The following is a 26,733-nucleotide window of genomic DNA, read 5'->3' on the forward strand; positions in this document are numbered from 1 at the left end:
GTTCATTATTTAGTTAGAAAATGCTTACTAAATTAATATTGGCACTCTATGGTCGTGGTGGGTTTATATTGATAATTGATGTTTATTGTTTAAATAATTTATCATGTTGTTGATTATGAAATAGTGATGATGATATTGATGATATATATACCTAGTTTGAATTCAAAAGATTATTATGATATTGATTATATCACTAGCAGTTTGAGTCTCGGGATTTACTATGATATTGTAAATGTGTTGATATATATAATTACCAGTTCGAGTCCAGCTATTGACAATAATTTTATTGGTAAATTTTATGGTTCAAGCCTAAATATAGAGTTTCATAATTATTATATATGCACCGGTTAAAGTAGGGAAATAAAGTATGTTACATGGATACTAAGGATACCAGTTCTAGTTTGAAAATAGGAAATGGTTATAGTGTGTCATCACATGGATAGATTCTAGTTGTATAATGAAAGTTGGTAAATAACGATGGTTCGATTTTTGCTTTAGTTGGTTGTACCCTTAAGGCTTTTGAGTACTTGGGTTGGGTTATTTACTTTTCCGCACTTATTAGCTTATAGGGGCAAATCTTGTCGTTAAAATTGCTTATTCTTTATATTAGTATTTCAGTTATTTATTTCATTGTGTATAGAGATGTTAAAGTTACATATAGGTTTGCCTTTTTCTTGACTTAGTCATGTTCTATTGAATTTTATCATATTTGTATCATGATTTAGCTTAGTCGGGTGATGATACCTACTGAGTACTTATAGTTTTTGTACTCATACTACACTTTTGTACCTTTTTGGTACAGATTCGAGCACTAGTTCCCACTGTTGATTCATCGACCGTGTTGTGTTTGTTTCCAGATATAGGGTTAGCTCTTGGATTTGGAGTTGCCCATTTCATCCTATGTTATTTATGTCTAGTCTTTAGCATAGAGATAAATTGTATTGACTGATTTTGAACTTGAGTTGTATTTACAGTAGATCTTGTACTAGCTTTGCTAAGCCGTGGATGGTTTTCTATGCTAAGGCTACTTACTTAGACTATATTTATTGTCTATCTTGTTTTTAAGTTGTATTGTGTATTTCTCCCTTTTAGGGCAATTTCTACCAAGTTAATCCATTTTATTTAGCCCTGGGTTATGATTTGGCTTACCTACTGGTGGGATAAAGTAGGTGTCATCATGAATCGTAAATTGTTTCTTAATACACAAGATACTGACTTACTTCGAGATTCTTTAGGTAGTGTTCTAGTGATTTAGGATAGGTTGATGGAAACTTATAGTAGAAAATAGGCTTATGCATATTATAGACTTCGTGCCTTAAGTTTTGAATTTGTAGATCATGTATTTCTTGAAATATCACCCATGAAGTGTGTGATGAGGTTCAAGAGGAAAGGAAAACTCAACCTTAAATATATTCGACCCTTTGAGATACTTTGCATAGTTGGTGAGATATCTTATGAGTTGTCCTAGCATAAAAGTGTTGCTACTGTTCATCCAATTTTTCATGTTTTTATGTTTCTACATTTAATCCTAACCAGTCTTATGTGCTTAAATGGGACTCAGTTCAGCTGGATGAGAGATTGACCTTCATTGAGGAGCCATTTCTCATATTAGCTATGGATGTCAAGAGGTTGTGTAATACCCCGAGAACTCCAACCAATAGTTCCACCATTACTCAAGCTCATAAGAAAAAAATTATAAAGCTTTGGTTGTTTTTGGATCAAGGTTGATGTGTATTAAGGCCTCAAAGATGTCCTAGTGATTTGGTGAATCAAAATATCCCTTACCGATTTAATTCTAGAGATAGATTTTGGAATAGTCAACTTCAAATGACAATATCTCTTGTAACACTATGAAATTTTGAACTCATGAACCACCAACAGATAGATAATTGAATCATCTTTCCAACAGTACCAATTTCACCCAAATCCTGTATCGGAGAAAAAAGTTATACCTATTTTACTCCAGCGTGTTAGCTTGGAAACTGTTTGATGACATTTTGTAACGACTTGTCACAAGTCTGATGGCTTGTCACAAAATATCGTCACCTTAAGCAGAATGTCACAAATTCCAACATTTTGTGACTACCTGTCACAAGTCTGACAGCTTGTCACAAAATGTCGTCAACCTTAAGTAGAAAGTCATAAATTCCACCCTTTTGTGATGACATTTCGTGACGACTTGTCACAAATGTCATCAGCTATTTTTTTTCTAGCAATTAAAGGACATTTTTGTAAGGGTATTTTGGTCTTTTCCCATCGTTTGGACGCCCCTATATATAAGAGAATCCCCATTCAAACCCTTAATTTCTTTATTTTCTCTTCCAATTCTCTTAAGAAAATATATCTAGGATTTAATTCAAGAACATTAATATTCCAAAAATCATTCATAAATCTTCAAGATTTCTTCAAGAACCAAGTTCCTCATAGTGTGGGCTTCGAGAATTATTTATTACAAGTGCAGATAGAGTCTCAAGCACTAAAATTCATCCAATTTCAAAGTTTAAGGTATGTATGGTTTTGAACAAGAGCTATCCTTTCGTTCTTTTGCCAAAGCTTTGATTTCTATTATGGATTTATATGGTTTTGCAAGTGACTTTATACCCAAATAACTTCATCATGAGACTATGAGAATATAAATTGTTCAAGCTTTGTTATACATGATTATTTTACTATTCCCAAGTTATGACTTGATATTTAATATTATGAATTTCATATTTCTACCATGAGTTGATATTTCAAGTGCTTTCAAGATACGTGTCAATCATTAAGCTTCCTTATGACAAATTGAATTATTGAGTATATTGATTCATGAGATTGAGTTGTTACAATGAGTCTTGATATTTCTTTAAAGTTGTTGATGTTCCCATGATTTAATGAATTGATAAATTTTAATGTGAAGAAAGATTTATTTGATTTGAGTCGAGTTAGGAATCCATAAATTGATTATGATTTGACAAATGAGAAACTTATTTCATTTGATCTTCATGATAGACCCTCGTGATGTTTGTGGTGGATTTGCTAACGCGTTCTGAGCTTGTATATGATAGTAGTATTTACCACTAGGCGGGAAATATTGTATTTCTCCTAAAACTACGTGCCACCATAGGATTGGTATTGATCTTTGTGGGCCATAGGCCTAGTATAAGATTGTGATCACTAAAGTGTGTTGTACTCCTGGAAAGAGTACGACGCTTCCACCAATGTGGAGTTCTCTCCTTAGGAGGTCAAAACATTGGACTTCATGTAGCTCACATGATTTATGTCAGTTATAAGAACCCCCCATGTCCATAAAAGTTGAGTTTCTTGAATTACCGAGTCACTCCTACTCTTGAGTTGAAGAGTTGAGTTGTTTATGATTATTTATGAGGTTTTTATCATATGATTTATTTACTATTAGATCATGAAAAGTATGTTTCAATCTAACTCAAGCCAAGTGAGCCATCACTGTACATATGCATATTTTCATGAAATTGATGATGATATTTAAATTGTTGCACGCTTCCCCACATACTACTCAGTACATTCCAATATGCTGACCTACATATTTTCCTATTGTCTATATTTTTCTCATAATGTAGGTTCAGGTACTCAGCCGCAACTGCATTAGCGCCAATCGGGTGCCTCAGTACGTTTCGTCAGTGGTGAGTCCTCATTTGAGGACCATGTCTATATTTTTGTGATATCATTTTGTTGTAATGGATTTCATTACTGTTGATTCAGTTGGGGGTTTGTCCCAAAGGCTGCTTGATTTTGATGTATAAAGGCTTTGTCAGACTAGAGGGATGGTATGTATAGACATTCAATATATACTTTGGTTGTATAGTTTAGTATTCTCCAGTATCTCGCTTGAACCCAATGTGATATATCTCTTTATTTTGCATGAATATTGTTCAATTGAGTTCCTTGAGGTAGTGTCTGGCTCCAAGGATTAGGTTGGCGCTTCGTATAGCCCTAAGCACTGTGTGACATCTCGGGATGGAAATTTTGGACTGTTACAAAGCTTGGTATTAGAGCCTAAGGTTTAAGGAGTCCTAGGTCCTAGGGAGTCTGACACTCCACGTTACATAAAGTTTTGATCATCGGTGTATAGAGCACCGCATCTATGAGCAAGAGGCTACAGGACGTTTTAGAAAAAGTCGTTTCTTTCTTTCTAAATTTTATCGTGCCTACAATTATCCCTTTATTTGTGATTAACTCGTGCTCTCTTATAAGAGAAAATGCCTCCTTGTCGAGCTTGTAGAAACAACGAGCTATCTCAACCCGTTGATCCCTTGAACGAGCATATGTCTCATATGGAACTCCGAGCAGTTTTTTAGGTGCTAGCCCAGGAAGTTACCGCCAATGCTAAAGCTAACGCCCAGGCTACTGTTCCACCTCCGTAAGAGAATAATTCTACTGTAGCTCGAGTTTGTGACTTTATACGGATGAATTCACCTGAGTTTTATGTGTAAAAGGTAGGTAAAGACCCACAGATGTACTTGGATAAAGTGATAAAGATCACCCAGATTATGCATGTGATTGAGAAGATGTGTGTTGAATTGGCCGCCTATCGAATGAAAGATGTTGCATATGATTGGGTGGAGATGTGGAAGAATAGTAGAGGGGAGGATGTCGCTCCCATGACATGGCAGTTATTCCAGGATACATTCTTGGACAAATTCTTTCCTCTTGAGATGGGGAAAGCAAAGATAGAGGAAGTTAAGAATTTGAGACAAGGATCTATGACTATTAAGAAGTATTGTCTTAGGTTCAATTAGTTATCCAAAAATGCTCCTAGTATGATGGCTGACTCCAGGACCATTATGAGAAAGTTTGTGACTGGCGTATCGAGTTACATTATGAAAGTGTGTAGATCTGCTATGCTTAATAGGGAGATGGACCTTTCTCAGTTGCTGATACATGCCCAACATATTGAAGCTGATAAGGTGAAAGAGAGGGAGAGAGTAAGATGGAATAAAAGAGCTAGATCCGAGAAGCAGGGATTCGGTCAGTCCAGATTCCATGGACAGAACCGCCCTCAATTCCAGAGACGTCCGTTTATGTCTGCGCATTACTCATTTAGTGCTCCCATACGTAGAAGTAGGCAGGAGCAGGGGATAGGCCTATCCCATCCAGGTCTCAGGAAAGTGTAGGTAACAGACCTCGTCCTTCTTTATGTGCCAAGTGTGGTAGAGATCATTTTGGCGTGTGTTTTATTAATCAGAGGGGTTGCTTTGCTTATGGAAAGTTGGGCCACTGACTTAAAGAATTTGCGTATGCTAGACAGGGGAGTGGAGATGCTCATCCACTGAGTCAGGCTACCAGTGCCCCCACTACTGTAGTCCGCCCGGTTCCTCCTCAGGGTGCCTCTTCTAGTACTGTTGGCAGTTCGCGCCAAAATCGCTTCTATGCTATACTCTCTCGCCAGGAGCAGAAGGAATCTCTAGATGTTGTCACTTGTGTGCTCGGTGTTTTTTATTTAGATGTTTATGTATTGATGAACCCTGGTTTGAGTTTCTCTTATGTGATACCTCTGGTTGCTGTAAATTTTGAGATGGACCCTGAATGGATTCCTGAGCCTATTCTGGTTTCTACCCCAGTAAGAGAATCTGTTATTGCTAAGCGAGTATATAAGAAGTCTCCTATCACTGTCCTTCATCGGGTCATATGTGATGATTTGATTAAGCTAGATATGGTTGATTTTGATGTCATTCTTGGTATAGATTGGCTTTACTCATGCTATACTTCTATCGATTGTCATTCCCAAGTGGTCAAGTTTTAGTTTCCTAAACAGCCCATTTTTAAGTGGTTCGGGAGTTCTGTAACTCCGAACAGCCATTTCATATCCTATCTCAAAGCTAAAAAGTTGATTTCCAAGGGTTGTATCTATCACATTTCCAAGGGTTGCATTTGTCACCTAGTTTGAGTTAAAGACCTCAAATCCGAGACTCTGACTATTTAGTTAGTTAGCATTGTTAATGAGTTTCTCGATGTTTTCCCAGAAGATCTCCCAAGGGTCCCACCTGATAGAGAAATATAATTCAAGTTTGATCTCCTTCTCGACACTCAGCCTATTTCCATTCCTCCATACTGTATGGCTCCTGCTAAACTTAAAGTGTTAAAGGACAAACTCAATGATCTCTTAAACAAAGGTTTTATCAAACCTAGTGTTTCCTTGTGGGGTGTACCTATTCTATTTGTGCGTAAGAAAGATAGTATATTGTATATGTTCATTGACTACCGTCAACTCAACAAGGTAACTATAGAGAACAAGTACCCTCTTCCTAGAATCGATGATTTATTTGATCAGCTACAGGGTGCAAGTTATTTCTCAAAGATAGACCTTAGATCTGGCTAGAGTGTGATATTCTGAAGACAGCCTTCCGAACACGTTATGGTCACTTTGAGTTTCTTGTCATGTCCTTTGGGTTAACCAATGCTCTAGCAGCCTTCATAAACCGCATGAATCGAGTGTTCAAGCAATATCTTGATATGTTTATCATTGTATTCATAGACACTATTCTTGTGTATTCCCAATGAAAGAATGATCATGCCGACCATCTTAGAATTATCTTACAAACTCTTAAAGATCATCAATTATTTACTAAATTTAGCAAGTGTGAATTTTGGCTTTGTGATTAATGGTGATTTTACTGAACCATTCCATCTTAAAATAGGTATTAGACAGGGTGTTACCATGTCACCATATTTATTTTTCATAGCAATGGAATATCTACAAAAATAGTTTGCAATTATGACAAATGATCCAAGTTTTCACTTTCATCCTAGATATAAAAAAATGAATATTACTCATATTTGTTATGCAGATGATTTACTTTTATTTTCCAAGGTTGAGATAAGTTTATTAACTTTTATCAACAGAGCTTTTGATAGGTTCTTAAGAGCTTTGGGTCTATAAGAAAATTGTGATAAAAGTTCAGTGTACTTCTTAGGGTTCAAACCAAATATTATATAGGCCATTTTCAGACTGTTGGGTTATAGTGAAGGTTTCCTCCCCTTCAATTACTTATGAATTCCTCTCTTTTATGAAACTCACCTGTGATTAGTCCATGCATATTGTTGATAGAATCACAGAAAAACTCAAGTGTTGGACTTTAAAATTACTTACATATGCTGGAAGACAACAACTAGTAGAATCTACAATCTTTCAGAGTGTTTCTATGGAAAAGATCTGTAGGAAACACTAAAGAGAAGTAATATATTAGGAAAAGGTGTGCCAACCTAAAGCAATAGCTGTCATGAATGTTTTAACTTATGTGAATGGAACATGGAAACTATCCTCAAATAGTTATGGGCTTTGGAATCTAATAAAGATTATTTTTAGGTGAGATGGGTGCACATCTACTATATTAAATTAAAGGATATAAATACTTGTCATATTCCTATAAAAACATCTTTAGTGATAAGGAAAATCATTGAGAATTAGAGGTACATTAGGCATTTATAACTATCTTAGGCAGTTTAGGATAAAGGTTGAAAAACTATAGTCCAAAAGTATAAATTCAGTATTAAGAAAATGCATATTTCTTTGACACCTTTGTTCCCCAAAAGATAATGGAAGTGTCTAATAACTCATCCGGCAATCCATACACAAAATAAGTTTTTCTTTTGTCTGGCTTTACATTAGAGATTGGCTACTATTTTTAGGCTACAAAGGTTTGGTATTGATTGTCCTGCTGTATTTTTTTTTGTAATGCTCTTATTAAACATTGAGCAATATGTTGTTTGAGTGTCCAGTCACCAATAAACTATCGTGTTGATTGCTTATATAGCATGGCAGTATAGGCCAATAGGTTCCAAGAAAAAGAAGGTAATCCTAGTTCTTGGATTTGCTAAGTAGAGTATAAGTCAAGATGGCATCCTATGTAAATTGTTTGCAATAGTGGTGATAGTAATTTGGATGGAGAGAAATCTTATATGATTCAATGGTGGACATTTTTAGATGGACTGAATAGTAAGGGAGATTTTAGCATATCTACACACTAGAGAGATAAGATTGAAGAAATGGCAAACATCTCTTCAATAGATGAATTATATGCCATGATGGAGCAACTTAGGAAGTTCCAAAAGCTTATTTAACTATGTATATATCTATAATTAAATGGCTTACTTAGATTAAGACAATTTATTAGTACTAGATCGTTTGTATTAACTAAAAGCATATGTAATAACCCTCTAGGTCATTTCCTTGATTTGTATGCATTTTCCACATTTCAAGACTTGCTTTAGTGGCTACAAGTTACTTATGACGTGTAGAAACTATTAGTTTGGTGATCAGATAGTTCATTTAGATTTTAGATTTATTCCCCTATTTTGAAGCTTTTGTTTTTTAGTATCAGTGTTAGACCATAACTTCTAGAAGATGACCTCTGATAAGAATTCTGAACATCCCATTAACTCTAGAATATCAATTTTTGCCTAGTTAGACTCTTGGTTTGGGTCTTGAGGTACCTAGTCTCATTTTAAGCTATTTTCAAATTATTAAAAAAATGAAATAAGGGTAACAACCCACATTTGATATAAACAACCTCGAGTGGAAATTTTTAATGCACCATTGAATCTGAAATATAGAATTTGGTATGGTTACATTGTTTATTTTCTTATATGTGGTTTTAGATATATCTAAAGGCTTGATTTTCTAAATCTCATCTGTCGGTTGGTACAACTTCTAATGCAAGATAAAGATTGTGATCGTGTTACTCTTTGAAAAAAGATGGTGCGATTATAGAAAGAGGTGTTGTGATTACAAAACCTTATGCAATATTTAAGTGATGTATTTACGGGTAACAAGGTGAAATCATGACTTCCATGTTCAGCCTAAAAAATCTGGAATAGCAAGCCTCGGGCCTTAATAGTGGGACCCGAGTTCCTGGTATGGGTATAAACAACCGCTATGTCAGAAATTGTCCATTTTCCACCCATTTCTTGAAATCTTAAACCCTAAAAAGTGAGATTAATAGGGATTGTAGTTTATAAATGATTTGGGAGCTTGATTTACCATTATTCTGTGATTTCTATTTGAATTCAAGGTAAGATTCCTTCAAGTTCTTGATAAATTCTTATACATTATGGGTATGAATTCCTAAAATTTAAGGATTGATTTGATACCTCATTCGTATTCTTTTTGTGCTTAATGTTTGAGCACACATTCCTTATTCTTCGATGAACATTCTTACAGGTTTAATTTAATTCCATTTAACGGGCCCTATAGGCTCGTTCTTGACCCGATATTTGACCCGACCCTTAATATTGCAATATGGGCTACTTTTTACTCCTAATGATGCCTAGATTAGGATTTTGATGGCATGATGGCATTATGGAGTCGTGAGGTGAAGACAAATATTTTGTGAATGATTCGAGGATTTTCTATTTGACTTTAAGGTAAGATCTTGTGTACTCTTCTATAGAAGATGATTTTTTTAATATATTACATGTTAATGTGAATGTTAAGATTTATTATGTGTAGAACAAGGTGACTGACTCTTCATTATTGAAATTTAGGGAATAGATGGGTGAATCGACCCATAAGGTGAAATAGTTACTATACTCCTATCAGCCTATTTCCTTCTTCTAGGTTAGATATGAAATCCATTGTATAATTTTGGTAGCATGCTAGATTTAGGGTTTACCTTGATTGTTGAAAGAAGGACAAGTAAGAATATCTTATGTGGACTATTTAGCAACCTTAAAATTGTGCTTTAGGTGAAGGTTACTTAATTTCTTATGTTCAAGGTAGAAATTCTATCTTAGGGCTAATTATGGCCTATGTCTCATCTAGAAGTAAATTTAGATACCTTATCCAGTTCAAGGTAGAAATTGCCTATATATGGAATTTGAGAATTAGAAGTTGTTCTCCAAGCCTATCTTAGGCCTATAATTGTGTTACCCTATATGTACCTACTTATGTATGTTAGATATAGTTAAGACTATTGAGACTTTAGTGTAAGGTTGCTTAATGACTTTGTAAATGATGATGATTTCTCTTGAATTATGATCAATTATTTGTAGCAATGATATGGCTTTAACACTTGATTTAGGATTTCATCCATCGATAATCTTAATAATATAGGAAAAAACATAGTTATGATATATGGTCGTTAGATATGAGATGACATGTAGATGTGATATGCCTTAAAGATATGATTTATGGCTTATTGATATATTATGCCTCGTAAATATTAGATACCTTATTGATATATTATGCCACATGGATGTGAGATGCCTTATAGATATGATATGCCTCATAGATGTGAGATGCCTTTTTGATATATTACGCCTCCTAGATTTGAAATACTTAAGAGACGTATTATGGTCTATAGATATGACATGCCTCATAGAATTGCTATGACTTATGGATTAGGAGATGACTTATATATATTTTTATTAATATGAGTTTCGGATATATATGTACCTAAGGTCATGATTATGATGTTGTAATTATTCCAAACACATTATTGGGCCCAAGGTCGTGTTATGATGTCGTTGGACATCTAGGCAGTGTTTATCCTTGTAAAAGATGTGGTTGTAGTTCATAGATATATTGACACTTATGGTTCCATTGTTGAATAATGGTAATGGCATGCATAGATTCATTACATTCATGATAACTAAATTGGTACATGATACAATTTAAACTAAAATATGATTCTACAACCATTTTTCATAAATAGGGATTATATCCCACTCTTTACCTTAATAATTGATTTCTTCATAGCAATAATTGCTTGCTTTAATTAAAAACCTATGTGTAAACAAATGAAAAATTATGTATTAAAGATTTGACCGAGATAGATTCTGGTCTATGATTTTATATCATTAATTAGTCCAGTCATGAGAAATCTGACCTTTTCTACACTTTTATAAACCATTAGTCAAAATGTTCACCCTAGGCAATGGATTTATGGATTTACACTCTTTTTAGCCATGACATAAGTCTATGTACTTATAATATATATATATATACACATATCTCTTTGGTATAGGATAAAAGAGGATGAAGTACTGATGATATGAATTATAGGTAAAACTTGATGATAGATTATAGAATTGATATTATATATGTGTGTTTATTATATGCTTATATACGCAGCAAGGCTGGAGCATGATTATGATAATATACTTATATAGCCAGCAAGTTAGGAGGATTATTATGAGGATACACTTTTATTCTCACCGAGGATGGAAGATGATTGTAATAATATGCATATATACCCAACAAGACTAGAGAATGATTATGATGACATACTTATACACCCGGCAAGGTCTGAAGATGATTATAATGATGGTGGTTATGATACTGATGGTTATGATGATCATGATCATGATATTAATTATACTTACCGGTTTGTGACTTGATGTGCATTATGATACTTTGATCGGTTATGAAATTTTGGATTCTTTTGCATTCATATTTGCATACACATTGCCTATCACCAATATACACCTATATCTATCAGCTCTATGGGAGGTGTATGGATATGGGCGATGAGTATGGCTTGTGGAGTATCGTATGTTTATTGAACCTTCTGAGCCTAGGGTGTCGGAGAATTCATGAAAGGCTCTATTAGATAGTATTTTTCTAGAATAGCTGATTTGTCATATTGTCATTGCAATTGTTATTAGTATGTTTATGATCATCGTTACGGCTATTTTGCAATAAATTGGTAAATGATTTGGTATCAAGATTTGAGGTATGATTCTGGCTCTTCTATCTTACGATTTCATCATCATGCATGATTAACTCGTGATTAGATGTATGGATGAGAAACACTGAGTATACTAGCACTAGTTCTTGCGTTATTATGAGGTCTTAAAATGCTCGTCTATTGAATTGTACCTTCAATTGACCTTGTTTATATATATATATATATATTTTTATATATATATATTTATATATATATATATATATATATATTTATATATATATATAACTATGATGTTACCATATATCCTTTTAATTCATTTCTTGGCCTTGTATACTTATATATATCTTTCTTTCATGCTAAATATGTATATTGGTTAGTGAGATACTGTATATTGTTGATATTCTTGAGTATGGCTGGAATAGGATAGTTCATCCTTAATACCTCCTTCACCATATTATGTTAGTTTTTTAGACATGATGAGATAGTTATATCCTTACTATCTCATTGTCATTCTTAAGTGGTTCCTGGACATTTGGGAGTAGTTTTCCATTCTATTTATATGTTCTATGTATTATCATTATCTTTGGAGCTCACTCGGTAGTGACCTACTAAGTACCAAATTTTTTGTATTCATACTACACTTTTGCTGCCTGCAGATCATAGTATGGGTTATCGCTACTGTTGTGTATGTTGTGGAAAATATCCAGGCTTTAGAGATATAGAGTGAGTTCCTGACATTTTGAGTGTTACCTTCCTCCCTCTTATATAATAGACTAATCTTTATGTTGCATTCAAATATATTCGTACCTATATATTCATTAAGTACTTTATTTTCTTTGTTCTTATGTTAGAAGCTCTTGTACTAATTTTAACAGGTTTTTGGATTTTTTTACGTATGATGGTATTTCATTTCATCTATTTTACATTTTTTTTTATTTTTTTGGTTGTCCATTACTATAACATTTGGACTACAGGTTTTGCTTGCCTACTAACGGGTTATAGTTGTTTCCATCATGATCCAAAGAATAGGGTAATGAAAAATTGGTATTAGAGATAATTTTATTGGTGTATTGGTATAAGAGCTAAGTTTTATTAGTGTCCTACAGATCATATGAAGACGTTCATAATCTATATTTGAGATGCTATATGGCACTGTTAGGAAATTCACTTCTTGACTCTGTATTGTTAAGATCATTAAGAAAATTCTTTTACTCTATTTGTCCAAAATAGATGATATGAGATGCTCGATAGATGTAGAAGAGATATTGACACATATTTTTTAGAGATCCTGTACAGCTCCTATATGTTCACTATCAATCGAAGGATTTAGGGATAGCTTAGGCTCTAGTAGAGCTCACAACTAATTCATCCCTTTGAGGTTAAACATAGGGAATCCCAAGTATCTTCACAGATACCTATCAGCCAGGTATTATATTTGGTTCAATGAACGGTTCTCAAACTAGAGTTGGGTCAATTGGTGCTTATCAGGGTTCTTTAATAGTTTTGGAGTTTCAGATTGGGTTTCTTTACTAAGCCATGCTTATTTCTCTATTAGATTCTTTTAAGCCTGACATAGCACATGGATTTATTATATGTTTAGCATTTGAACTCTATTTTGCATCCCAGTACCTAATAGCAGCTGGCTCTTCCTTCTCTCATATTGTTGATTATGCGAGAACCATAGAGAGATCATATATTGAGACTTATGGAGGTGGCGTTAAGAGACTCTGCCATCAGTATCATTCTATTGGTCTTTCATCTAAGGGTGATGATACTTCTGGTAGAGGTCAGCTTCACTCATAGCCTATTGGCTATACACAGGAAGTATTTCAGATTATAGGTGCGCTCGGATTAATCATGGTAATTATTCTAGATCAGAGTGAGTTTTACCTTGAAGTCCTCCAAGATATTATTATAGTTGTGATAAGATGGGACATTGGTTCAAAAAGTTCCCCAGATGCAAATTAGTTTATTAGACAGAGTTAGCAAGTACTCCCTTCCATCGTAGAGTTCTTGAGGTAGGCTATTCTTGTAACACGGATGATCATATTAGTAGAAAGTGCTTTCAGCATCAATTAGTTAGACATTTTTGCTTAGTTTAATTTTTTGACCAAGTTAGTGATTTAGGGCTTTTTATGACTATATAGAGATCGATCACAAGTATAGAGAGTGTCCTCATTTTTACTCATTCAGTTCAATTAGATTATCCTAATGATTTTGTGGAACCTTTAGTTAGAGATAGCGCACTTAGAACCACAGATAATTCAGTCAATAAATCTAAGTTTTCACCAATTCAAATTTATTCTCCCGTAGACCTGTCAGGCTTGTAATTGTGGATTTCACCATGATAGGTGTGTTTTAATTTCTCGTATTTGCCTTTTTCATTAGTTTATTTTGGGGTTTTACTACTCATCGATGATTATATACCTTGATATGCTCATGATGGTTGTTATGTGCCTTATTATTGAATTTATGATTATATGAATACCCTATGGTTTATTTCTTTAGTTATAGATGAAGTACATATATATTAATAGTTTCTCCTATCGGTATAGCATTTGGGTTCAAGTCCTATTTACGTTGGCATATTGGCCATATTGTGGCCGATTAGTGGTAGTTGTTATTGATTTTTATTTTAGTATCTCCTATTTATTATATTAATGATTATATTACTGGTATTATTATTATTGTTTGATGTAATTGATCCTTGCTTTGTAGATGGCTAGACTTATAGCATCTACTTAGTTATTTCCCTTTTATGTGATTCGTATTTATTTGATCGATAAGCTATAGCACAATTTGTTGATTTCTATTCTATAGCGAGCTGAGGTTGGTTATTTTACTATTCTATTAGCTATGCTAGATTAATTGAGGAGTGAACTATGCTAGTGAATGTTAGTTGACATTTTGTAACTCTTTTATGATTCTAGAGTTGGCAATTTAACTATATTGCCAGTTACTGAATTTTGGATTCTTTTACTTGCATCTTGGGTTGCGATGGTTTTTGCATTATATATCCTTCCCTATGTAGCACAATTTAGCTTGACCAGTTTTCGATTTATTCATTGTTTGTGACTATTTAATTGCTCGATAGTGCTTTTGATATTGATATGTCCTGGATTCATCTCTTAGGTTTGTTGAGTTTGTATACTTGTGATAGTTTGCTATTGGTACTAACGTGGATATTGGATGTTATTTTTTTTTGTGATATGGTTCTTGACTAAAGTGGAATTAAAGGGTTAGAGACAAGTAGTCTTTCTTATGGTCGCTTCTTGAGTTTCTTGTTCATTTTCCAGAGTGGTCTTGACTTTGACATTAATGTTGAGATTGATATCTTCTTCCTTGATTAGGTGATTCATGGTTTCTTTGAGTTTTGATTTTTCTACTTAGGTAGATTTAGAGAATCCCTATTTTAGTGTTTATCCGGCCTAATAAGATTTAGTAGAGTGCTTCTCCTTGATGATGTTTTCCTATGAGTATTCTTTGCCAAGATGGAGTATTGGACTGGTTAGTTTCTACCTAAAGTTGTATCTTTCTGAGATGCTGGAACTTTTACCATTACTAGTGTGGTTTGCATCCTTGGAGAGTTCTTGAGTATGTTTTGATAGTTAATGCCTCCAAGGGATATGGAGTTAATTCTTTATGATTTTAGCTTATGGTTTATCTTATGATTTTATTGTCCTTTTATGTTTCAATTTTTACTCGACATGATTTAGTACAAATGTGCCTCACTCGGTCATATGCTCGATGTGTGTACTTGATCTTAGTTTATTTATGTTGGCTCAAATTCATATTTGACTCCTTGTAATAAAGATTTTGAAGTTATGATAGATTTGGAGTATCGATGGCTACCAATCTTAAGGTTTTATTTTGGATGTTGTGATGCCTTGCTGGTGGTATTTTACCTTGGAGTTCTATAGCATGACTTAAACCTTCATTCAGATTAGTCTCAGATTGGATTTAATTTATAGGCAAGTTTAGCCTACTCCACGGTAACCTTTTTGATCTTTTTGACTTCGGATAGAATATAGTGGAAAAGTGTTTAGATGATAGCCCATGGACTCGATATTGGTTCCTTTAGCTTTGAGCTCGGGTCATCGATTTTCTTTGAGATTCTTAGATGATATACTTAGTGGGAGTAGTATGGTTTCCTTTGATATAGCTTGGCTTATGAAAAACCTAGACTTTTAATCCTTAGAAAATTCCCCCTCATTTTAAGTTTCAAGGTAGGGTACGGTTTAAGCATACCACTTGTATGATAGGGTATGACTAGTACACATGTTCTTATATGATGATTAGTCTAGGGTGATGGCATTCTGACCAAGGTACGTTTTTGCATCATACCAATCATATGATGCTATACGAGTCATATGATATTTGAAGTCTTGGACAAAGCATTATGACTTGGGTATAGGATATAGGGTACCACTCATACCATAGGGTATGAGTTATGAATGTGGAATGTTATGTTGGTCAATTTAGGGGTCTATGGTAAGGTCTAAGGTATGAGTTAGGGTACCACGCGTGCATTAAGGTACAGTTCAAGGGTGAGTCATACGCTCTCAGGTACAATTTTTATCTAAAAAGTTGAGAACAGTTTAGACAATTCCCTCCCCTAAACTATTATAACCCATTACTTATAACCTCATTTTGCGCTTTATTCTTTACATACAAAAGATCAAAACATTCAAAAAACTTATCAATCAAGATTGAAGCTAGAGTTTCATGAAGTGTTCTTCTAGAGGCTTGGAGACCAAGAATCTCTCCATGAATTATCTTGTAAAAGGCATGTAACTCCTCCCTCATTGTTAGTTCAAAAATATCCTATGTTTAAACATTGATTTTTATTCTTAAATGGTTGTTTTGAAATCCAATGTTAAGGCATTTAATGCATATTATTTAGTATTGTTTACTCTTTATTTTAAAAATATTTTCCCATATTTTTTATAATGGCTTGCATATATGGGTCATTGTTAATTATGGTTTAATACATGGGTCATGCGTAACCCTTACCATAATGGTTTTTTACCTTGGTTTTGGTCTTGTTGAAGATTTTCCCACAAGGTGATGGTGAAAATGTCTAAAGGAAATCACTAATCACATGTTAATGGTGTTTTGAACTAATGCAATGGCTTCATGAGTATGAATGGTTTGTAAATGGTTTTTTAAAGGCCATGTTGGGAATGAAATGATTGAAATGGGAACCTTGGTGGTTTAATTGTTTAAAAATGGGTTTGGGACCATACACCTTAGGGTTATTAAGTGTCCTTATTTGACGACAGGTTAGAGCCCCAAAATCATATAAATGGTTGATTGATAAGAGTAATTGCATGCATATACTTGCAAGTAGTGTTAGTATGATGATACCGATGAATTGCTTTTGGTAAGCAAATGTCTAAATGGTTGGTTTTGTGTGATTGGTTTTAATTTGAGCTTTAAAGAAGGATATTTTGATAAGCCTAGGAAGGCGGAAGTCCGAGGATAACCAAAGCTAGAAACTCACAATTTACTAATGTGAGGTTGGTCATGATGATTATGTGCATGATGTAACACTTATACTTTTGGAGATGTACTAGTCATCTCATATTCTCTTTGACTCATGCGGCAAATATGCACTGGAGCCTTTTAAGCCGGTGGCATTGGACCCATATGGACCAAGGTGGAAATTCTAAACAGCAAGGCTACACATCCCAGGTTAATGATTTTAAAGTTTATGCTAAACTCGATTTCCTTCATAGCATGGATCACATATATATATGGGTATGGAAAAGTGTGCATATGCTTGTTTCATTTATTTTAAAACTGTGGTCATTAATTTATCCTTATCCTTGAGTTATATGGAAGAATTCCAATTGTTAACCATATCTTAATGTTGTGTTCCCATACGACACAGACGGCAGAGCTTTTTCTCTCTTCTTACATAGTGATATGGTGTTTCTGTAGTTCAGGTGTTGACATTGAAGTTGTGAGTTTCCATACTTTGGAAGGCACACATTTCATGTTCTTCTTACCTTATATCATAGATATCTTTGGATTTTCTATTTCCTATTATCGGGGGTTTTTCTCGACATATTTTTGACTTTGAATTCATAGTGTCTTTGAGTATACTGTGGACTTATGTAGGTGGATGTTGTATGTAGCTGTAAATGGACCAATTACACATTCATAATTTATCTTTATTAGTCTGGTTTTTTATATATTACTAATATACGTCCAAAGTTCATCTGACCTATTTAGTTGATGTGATGATTAGGTAAGTCTTATAAAGCGATCTCTGGTCCTTATTAGGCTTGAAATGACCGTTATAACAAGGCCCTAGTTTAGGGTAGTATCAAGTTGGTATCAGAGCATAGGTTCATAGTTAGCTGGGTGTCCATAAATTCGTGTCAAGTAGAGTCTCTTTTATGGGTGTGTAGCATGCCATATTTATAAGAGAGAGTCTATAAAGAATTTTGGAATGTTTCACCTTCTTATTGTCTTATTTTAAGCAATAGAGTTTAAGGTCTTGGATCTTTCTGATTTCTATTTGCTTGTCTGTCAGATCATACCTCTAAGATGATTCGATGATCCTGCAAACTTTTCCATCACGATTTGGGGTGATATTGATGGGACTCGCTCTACTTATGGAGTCCATACCTAGTCTAGAGGTATGGTACCTAATGGTCTGGGAGTTTGATCGGTTCCTTTTAGTCCACCTCCTAAGTCATCTCAAGGGAATGCTACCAATGTTGAGTTCTGTCATTCTATTACCTTATTGACATAGTTGGTGGCTTCACAACTTGAACGTGGTACTCTGGTCGCTTTGTCTTTTTAGGCCACAAGTGTGGTCCAGTTCATTAGGTTTCATCCTCCTATGTTTATTGATACATGGGTTGAGAAGGATCCTTAAAGTTTTATTGATGAAATAGAGAAAATCTTTTGAATTATTCATTATTTGAAGGTTGAAGGTGTTGATTTTCCTTCCTACCAATTGAAAGATGTGGCTTACCAATGGTACAGAGAGTAGGTACAGTCAAGAGGTGAGGATGCTAGTGCTGCCATGTTGGCAGATTTCTCTAGTGCCTTATTAGACCACTTCTTTCCTCAAGAGATAAAGGAAGCAAAAGAGGAAGAGTTTATGAACTTGAAGAAAAGTAGGATGTATGTTAGGGAGTATGCATTGAAATTTCATCAGTTGTATAGGTATGCTCCTGATATGATTTCTAGCATGAGGGCTAGAATGGGTAATCTTGATTCGAGAGTATCCCATGAGTTGTTCTTTGAGAGAAAGACAACTTTGTTAGTAAATGTCACAGACATCACTTGGTTGGTTGTGTATATGTATCAAGTTAAGAAATATAAAAAAAAGAGAGGTCAAGTTTATGGAAAGGCAGGGGAAGAAATTAAGGACTTCTAAGAAAAGTGGTAGAAATGGAGGTAAGTGACCAAGGAAAAGGTGGAGGAGTTTGGGTTTGTTCTCCTCAGCTAGTGTTGCTTATTCAAATAAGTTGGGTGATTGTCGATTGTAGTTTGATGGTGGATTTTGAGCATAGGGTGTCAAATCTCAGGGTAGTGGGGCTCAATAATCTCTATCTCGTCCTCCTTGTATATTTTATGAAAGGTTACACCATGAATTCTATGCAGAAGACCATGAATTCTATGCAGAAGCAAATGACAAGTATTTTTCTCAAGGTCATAGTGGTCATGTACAGTGTGACTATCCTGTTAACATGGCCTCTAGGGCTAACAAGGTCCCTATTAGCTCTATCTGCTTCTGCACCAAAGGGTGCTTCTTTTTTTTAGTATCGATACTAGTCAGAATTGTTTATATGCATTTCCATCCTACCAAGATTTTGAGGCATCTCCCGATATTGTTATGGGTATGTTTAAACTTTTCTCCAGTGAGGTGTATTGCTTACTTGAACCATGGTCCACTCTATTCGATATGACCTCACTTGTGGTTGTTTATTTTGGTTTTGGTCCTGAGATCGATCAATTTATTTTTGTTTTTGTACCCCGGTAGAAGACTCCATGGCTGTTAAAAATGTATATAGGGGGTGTGTGGTATCTGTTAGTGTTAGAGAAAATCTTACAGACTTGATAGAGGTAGATAAGGTTGATTTTGATGATATTCTAGGGATGGATTGGTTACATTTGTGTTATGCCACCTTAAATTGTCGGGCATGTACTATCACGTTTAAATTCCCTAGTGAGTCATTCATTGTATGGGAAGGGGTTGTTTAGTGCCTAAGGGGAAGTTCATTTCATATCTTACAGCTTGGATTTAATTTCTAAAGGGTGTTTGTATTATTTGGTCAAAGTTAAAGTTTGTAACTCAGATGGTCCTTCTCTAGAATCTGCACCGATGGTTAGTGAGTTTTCCAATGTCTTTCCCAATAACCTTGTTTGTATGCCTCCCGATAGGGAAATTTTTTTTAGAATTAATCTTCATCTGGAATTTGGACCTATCTCTATCCCTCTATATAGGATAGCTTCAACAGAGTTTAAGGATCTTAAGGAGAAGTTGAAAGATCTCTTGAGTAAATGTTTTATCTGTCCTAGTGTGTCTCGTTAGGGTGATCCCGTGTTGTCTGTGTGTAAGAAGAATGGTTCCCTTCAAATGTGCATTGATTATCGTCAGTTGAACAAGGTGACCACAAAGAATAACTCTCCTCTTCCTAGGATCGATTATTTGCTTGATCAACTTCAATGTGCGAATTGTTTCTCTAAGATCTATCTTAGGTCAAATTATCATTAGCTTAAGATTAGACGAGTGGATATCCCTAAGACTACCCTTAGGACATGATATGGTTACTATGTGTTCGTAGTTATGTCTTTTTGGTTGACTAATGCCCCAATGACATTCATGGATTTAATAAAGAGGGTCTTCCATCTATTTCGAGATTTTTTCATTATTATCTTCACTGATGACATCTTTATCTATTATAGGAGTGATGTAGATCATGTCGTTCACCTTCACGTTGTGTTGCAAACCTTGAAGGATAATTGTTTGTATGTCTAGTTCTCTATGTGTGTATTTTTGTTGAAGGATGTGTCTTTTCATGGTCATGTTATCTCTAGTGAAGGGATCATAGTAGACCCATAAAAGGTTGTGGCGGCTATGGTATTTCCTAGACCTGCGACTCTAATCGATATTTGGAGCTTCTTGCGTCTAGCTGATTACTATAGGAGATTTGAAAAAAAAATTTAGACTATAGATGCTCTATTGGCTGAATTTACCTAGAGAAGGTCAAGTTCCTGTAGTCGGATACGTATGAGGGTAGTTTTGACAAGTTGAAAGATAAATTGAGTTTGGCTCTATTTTAGTGTATTGTGATGCTTATCGTATTGGGCCATGTTGTGTGCTGATGAAACAAGGTAGGGTGGTGATCTATAATTCTAGGCAATTTAGATTTCATAAGAAAAACTAGCCTACTCATAATTTGGAGTTATTGGTCGTGGTTCTTGCATTGAAGATTTAACATCACTATCTATATGGGGTTCATGTAGACATATTTTCTGATCATAAGAGCCTACAGTATGTATTTACTCAGAAGGAGTTAAATCTCAAAGAGAGGAGAAAACTTGAGTTACTGAAGGACTATGATATAAGCCTCGATTACCATCCAGGTAAACCTAATATGGTTGTTGATGCTCTTAGAAGGTTATCCATGAGTAGTCTAGCTCATAGTATGAGGATAAGCGGGAGTTGGTGAAGGTCATTTATTGTTTGGTTAATCATTGAATTCATCTTACAGACTCTTAGGATGGTAGTATATTCATGCATAAGGTGTCGCATATGTCTCTTGTAGTTGATATAAAGGATAAGCACTTGTTAGTTCTCGATATGATGAATATTAAGAGTATTGTGGGTCAACAAAAGGTTGTTTATTTTTCTATTAGTGGTGATGGTATCTTGAGGTACCAAGGTAGCTTATGTGTTCCAATTGTCGATAGATTGAGGGAAAGGATTTTGGCTGAAGCTCATGGCTCTCGTTGTGTTATTCATCCCATTTCTATGAAGATATATCAGGATTTTAGGGAGTTTTATTTGTGGAATAATATGAAGCGAGATGTGGCTAGTTATGTGGCTAAGTGTATGGTGTGTCATAAAGTGAAGGTTGAGCACCTGAAGTCCAGAGGTTTATACCAATAGATAGAGTTGCCCAAATTGAAGTACGAGGCAATTAATATGGATTTCATCACTGAAACTCGCCTATCTCAGAATCAATGTAATTATATTTGGGTTATTATGGATAAAATGACAAAATTTGGTCATTTATTGCCAGTAAGGATAAGTTATTCAATATAGGATTATACTAAGTTGTATCTACTAGGGATTGTGAAGTTTCGCTATACTCTGATTTCTATTATCTTGGGTTTTGGTTCTTCATTCTTATCTTATTTTCTGGAGTTATTTCAGAAAGGTTTAGGAACTAAGGTGCTCCTTAGTACCGCTTTCTACCCACAGACAGATGGACAAGTGGAGAGGACCATTCAGACATTGGAAGATATATTGAGTGCTTGGTGATCGATCATGGTGGTCATTGGTATGATCATTTTCCATTTATTTTATTTGCCTATAGTAATAGTTATCATTCTAGTATTGGCATGGCTCTTATTGAGTCATTTTATGGTAGGAGATACCATTCTCCTATTAGGTGGTATGAAGTTTGTGAGGCTAAATAGCTTGGTCCTATTTTGGTTCACCAATCCTTGAAGAAGTTAAAAGCGATTTGTGATAAGATGAACGTTGCTCAAAGTTGACAAAAGTCTTATTTAGATGTATGGCATAGGGATTTTTGGTTTAATGTTGGAGATTGGCTATTATTAAAGGTATCACCTATAAAGGGAGTAATGTGATTTTGTAAGAAGGGGAATCTTAGTCCCCGGTATGTTGGTCCATAATTTATATTGAAGGGGGTTGGTAATATTGCCTATGAATAGGAGTGTCCCTCTAATTTTAGCTCCATCCATCCAGGATTCCACATGTACATGTTGCGAAAGTGTATGGGTGATCCTTCATTGGTTGTTCCCTTAAAGGATGTTAGTGTTTCAGACTCTTTGTCCTATGAGGAGGAACAAGTAAGGATCTTAGATGGATAAGTTTTCTAGTTTGAAAATGAAATAGGTAGCTTTGGTGAAGGTTCAATAGAGGAACAAAAAGTCCGAGGAAGCTACTTGGGAGATGGAAGAGGACATAAAGTCCAAGTATCTGCATTTGTTTTCCATTCTGAAAACACGTACTTGAGGTATGTCTTAATCTACTTTACATTATTTATCTATTTGTAAGGAAATAGGTTAAAATCCCTAAACTTTGAATTATGTAAGTTTTTTGATAGAAAATAGGTTCGAGTCCCAAAGTCAATTATATAAATGGATGATTGATAACGATCATGGTATGTGTCTTATCCTTTTTGTGTTTCTTTAATTTCTAATTTTGTTAAAGGTTAGATTGTTATTCTATGATGTATTAAATCGTGCTTGTGCTTGCCTTACCCATCATTCAAGTACGAATAATCCAAGAATAGGAGAATTGAAACATCTAGGCTTTGAACCCTTAGAAAATTCTCCGAAGATTTGAGTTTCTAGGTAGGGTATGATTTAAGCTGACCGCTCATTTGCTAAGGTTCAAATAGTACCCAAATTGTCATCTGATGGTCACTCTAGGGTGATGGAATTCTATCCAAGGTATGGTTTAGCATCATACCAATCATATGATGGTGTACGAGTCGTAAGATAACTAGTCATATGATGTTTGAAATCTTGGCCATAGAATTTTTATTTTCGTACGGTTGTAGGGTACCACTCGTACCATAGGATATGAGTTATGCATATGGAGTGCTATATTTGTCAGTTTAGGGGTTTATGGTGAGGTCTAAGGTATGAATTAGGGTCCACTCAAACCCTAGTGTTAGGGTCACGGGGGTGAGTTGTACCTTCCTGGATGCAATTTTCAAATTTTAAGCTGAGGAAATTTTAGACATTTCCTTCCCCAAAAACCTTATAACCTAGGACTTATAACCTCATTTGTTCCTTTATTCTTCACACATACAAGATAAAAACATTCAAAAACACTCTTTAAAATATCTCTATCAATATTGAACCTAGGGTTTCAAGAGGTGTCATTCTAGAGGCTTAGAGAGCAAGAATCTGTCCCTAAATCATCTTGTAAAAGGCATGTAACTCTTCTGTCATTGTTACTTTAAAAATATCATTCATTTGAAAATTGTTCCGATTCTTAAATAGAGGTTTTGAAATCCATTATTGAGGGTTTTTATGCATATTGTTGAGTATTATTTACTCTTGATTTTAAAAAATTGCTTTCCCATGTTTTTAGTAATGGTGTACATATGTAGGTGTTTGTTGATTGTGGTTTAATTCATGGGTCATGGGTAACCTTAACCTTTATGTTCTTAACATGTTTTGGTCTTGTTAAAGATATGCCTACAAGGTATTTTTGAAAATGTCTGAAGGAAATCACTAGTCACATGTTAATGGTGATTAGAACAAAAATATTGGCTTAATGAATATAAATGGCGTGCAAATAGTCTTGTAAGGGCCTTGTTGGCCGTGAAATTGTTTAAATAGAAACCATGGTGGTTTAATTGATTTTAAATGGGTTTGAGTCACTAAACCTTAGGGTTAATGAATATGCTTGTTGGATGATAGGTTAGAGACAAAAAATAATATAAATAGTTGATTGATAAGAGTAATGGCATGTATATACTTGAAAGTAGTGTTGGTATGATGATACCAACGAAGTGCCTTTGGTAAGAAATTGACTAAATGGTCAGTTGTGTTTGATTGGGTTTAATTTGGGCTTTAAAATTAGATGTTTAGTCGAGCCGTGGAAGGCAGAGGTCTCGGGGTGACCAAAGCCTTGAAACTCATGATTTGTCAGTGTGTGGTTGGTCATGGTGACCATGTACATAATGTCACACTTATACTATCGGAGATGTAATATTCATCCCGTATTCTCTCTAGCTCATCTAGCAAATACACGATGGGTCCCTTTCAACAGGTGGTGCTGACCCATGGATGAAATTCTAAATTGCAAGACTACACATCCAAGGTTTAAGATTTCAAAGTTCATGATAAACCCGATTGCCTTCCCAGCATGGATCATATATATATATGTATGAAAATGTGCGCATATGGTTGTTTGATTTGTTTTAAACTGTTGGCATTAATTTATACTTATCCTTGAGTTACATGCTCGCATTACAACTACTAACCATCTCTGAATGCTATTTTCCCATGTAATATAGGGGCTGAAGCTTCTTCTTTTCTTCATACACAGTGTTTAGGTGTTTCAGCAGTTTGGTTGTTGACTTTGAAACTGTGAGCTTCCATACTTTGGAAGGAACAGGTTTTATGGTTTTATTACTTAGTGTCATTGATATCTTTAGATTTAGTTTTTGCTATTATTAGGGGCTTCAGCCGAAGGTATTTTTTGACTTTGGATTCATAGAGGCTTTGTGGATGATTGTGGACTTGCGAAGGTGGGATATTTTATGTGGATGTAAATGGAATGATTAGACATTCATAATTTATGTTTATTAGTCATATTTTTGCTTTATTATTAATATATGTTTAGAGTTCATCGAACACTTATGGTTGATGTAATGGTTAGGTTATGCTAATGAGACAATCTACGGTCCTTGTTGGGCTGGATATACCTATTACAACAAGGCCCCAGTTTGGGGTCATGTGAAGATTATATTAGAGCCTAGGTTTATAGTCATTTGGGTGTCCACAAAACCATGTCAAGCCGATTCTCTTTCATGGGTTTGTGGTATGCAATATTTTTGATAGAGAGGCTATAAGGCATTTAGGAATCTTTTATCTTCTTATCGTCTTACTTAGAGCTATAGAGTTAAAGGTCTTGGATCTTTCTAATTTTCATTTTCTTGTCTTTCAGATCATGCCTCTAAGAAGATCTGAAGTTCCTCCAAACCCTTCCTTCTAGATTAGGGATGATGTTTATGGGACTCACTCTACTTTTGGAGTCCATAATCAACCGATTCCCTCTAGTCCTCCTCCTCAGTCACCATAAGGGGATACTATTAATACTGAGTTGTGTCATTCCATTACTCTATTGATACAACTTGTGGCTTCAAAGCTTGGGCATGGTACTCTTGTTGCTCCATTTTCTATGGCCATAAGGGTTGGCCAGTTTATGAGGTTGTAACCTCCTATGTTTGCCTGTACCAAGTTTGAGAAGGATCCTCAAAGTTTTGTTCATAAAATATAGAATATCATCTGAATTATGCATGCTTTAGAGGTTAAAGGTATTGATTTTTCTTCCTACAAATAGAAAGTTATGGTTTACCAATGGTAGAGAGAATGGGAACAGTCAAGAGGTTAGGATGCTGGTGCTACCATGTAGGAGGATTTCTCTAGTGCCTTCTTGGACCGCTTCTTTCTTTGAGTGTTAAGGAAAGCAAAAGTGGAAGAGTTTGTGAATTTAAGAAAGGTAGGATGTATGTTTGGCAGTATGACTTTAAATTTGATTAGTTGTTTAGGTATGGTCATGAGATGGTTTCTAGCATGAGGGCTAGAATGCGTAAGTTTTATTTGGGATTTTACCATGAGTTGGTCGTTGAGAGCAAGGCATATTTGTTAATCAAAGACAAGGACATCTCATGGTTTGTCGTGTTTATTAAACAAGTGGAGGAAGATAAAAAAGGTAAGTTAAGTTTAGTGAAAGTCAGGGTAAGAAATTTAGGCCTTCTAAGCAATATAGTATAGATGGTGGTAAGTCAGGGTGATCTTTTATCTAAGTTAGATAGTAGATACAGAGCATATGATCCAATCTCAAGCTAGTAGGGCTAAGTCGGCTCCATGCCACCCTCGTAGAATTTATAGAAGGATGCACTGTGGATTCACTGCTGAAGGGAAGGATAGGTGTTTTTTTAGGTGGTACAAAAATAAGAAACAAAAATAGGACTCAAATCTAAATGTTATATCCCTAGGGAAATATCAATACTAATCCACTTTATCCACTACTATAATAAATCGTCTACGAAGGTAGTCACATAATCCAGAACTCTAAACCAAGGCACACTACAATAAATATAAACCTCCGAAGGCACGTAATTATTGA

This window comes from Capsicum annuum, chromosome 11 (genome assembly GCF_002878395.1).
Source record: "Capsicum annuum cultivar UCD-10X-F1 chromosome 11, UCD10Xv1.1, whole genome shotgun sequence".
In the NCBI taxonomy this organism is placed as follows: domain Eukaryota; kingdom Viridiplantae; phylum Streptophyta; class Magnoliopsida; order Solanales; family Solanaceae; genus Capsicum; species Capsicum annuum.